A 1,292-nucleotide genomic window follows, 5' to 3' on the forward strand; every position below is an offset into this window, starting at 1 on the left:
AATAGGTCTAAGTTGATCAGCTACCGAAACGGCAAGATGTTGCATGATTCCTTAGACTTATTTGTGGTATTTTAAAGATGCACTAAAAATTGTGTGTTGATTTTGTGAGCAGGAAGGCTTCTGCAGGTCACAGCTTTCCGAGGTATAGGTTGAGTTTGAGGCCCGCAAGAGGGCGCTCGCGGAGGGGTGCCATGGCCGACCTGAGTGAGAATCCCAGACTAAATAAGGGATCTTTTCCAAGAGAAGAAAGCAAGAGAAAAACACTATTTCTAATACCTACATTCAAAAGCGCGAACGCTGTGAGCAGGATTCGAACCTGCGCGGGAAGACCCCATTGGATTTCGAGTCCAACGCCTTAACCACTCGGCCATCACAGCCACGTGCAAGTTGGGGCCTGTGCAACTATAGCTGCCTATGAATAATGCCTGCCTCTTGCCCGGCCTAGTCTTGAGATGTCTGTGCGCGTGCGCCTCCGCGGTGCAGGCCGCGCCTACCTTGCATCAGTCATCAGCAGCCCTACGGGCTTAGCAACGCTCAGCAACTTTTTTTTTTTTTTCTTCTCCCTCCTTGCCCCGAGGCACAGTAAGGCCACAACAAAATAAGCCTAAATCTGAGTGCAAGGGCCAACACCCTTGAAAGCAAAGAGTTGCCCGCTTTCCCCGCTACGCAGGGGAAAGTGGCAGTCAGAATTAATGCATACTGAAAGAGGACCGGAATGGAAGTCCCAAAGTAGGTGATAAGGCACTACGGAAAGTGCCTTGTTATGGAAATGTGTTGTGTTTGCCTCGCGGCAATAATAGCACTCTATTTTTGACCTAGGCACCGCTGGGATTCGAACCCAGGATCTCCTGTTTACTAGACAGGCGCTTTAACCAGCTAAGCCACGGCGCCGTTAGGATACATGTTCTGTATGCATATATCATGCTGTTTACAGGCACCGGTGGAAAATACAATACAACAGTAGTCTCAAGTCCTCAACGACTCATCCTTTCTAGGGTTACCCACTTCCTTTCCCTTCCCAGGTTCTGAGTCCTGAACCAGAGAGCTAACGGTCTGTCCCTTCCTTCTTCCACACCTTTGGGAGCCAACTTGACCATGTATGGGTATGTTACTCCCAGTCCTTTAGTCACCTAACACCTTCAGGCCTTCTCCCGTGTGGCGACAAAGTCAAATTCCCTCAACTGCTTCAGGACACTAGTAAGTTAAGTGGGCTTTTCCCCTCCTCAGGCACTGTGACACATGTTGGAGGTTGCACAAGCCCTTAGCCACAAGTTGCTTCTCATCACTCTTTC

At 49.5% G+C, this 1,292-nt stretch overlaps 2 non-coding genes and 1 pseudogene across 2 annotated transcripts; 1 reads left to right on the plus strand and 2 right to left on the minus strand.

Annotated features, from left to right (window-relative positions):
- The window catches only part of LOC107196423, a 1,604-nt pseudogene extending 555 nt beyond the window's left edge, over positions 1-1,049 (plus strand).
- TRNAS-CGA lies at positions 296-377 on the minus strand. Its single transcript has one exon. It is a non-coding gene; the product is annotated as a tRNA-Ser (tRNA).
- On the minus strand, positions 818-891 carry TRNAT-AGU. Its single transcript has one exon. It is a non-coding gene; the product is annotated as a tRNA-Thr (tRNA).
- Positions 1,050-1,292: the final 243 nt, after the last annotated feature.

This window comes from Pteropus alecto, unplaced genomic scaffold, assembly GCF_000325575.1.
Source record: "Pteropus alecto unplaced genomic scaffold, ASM32557v1 scaffold398, whole genome shotgun sequence".
In the NCBI taxonomy this organism is placed as follows: Eukaryota; Metazoa; Chordata; class Mammalia; order Chiroptera; family Pteropodidae; genus Pteropus; species Pteropus alecto.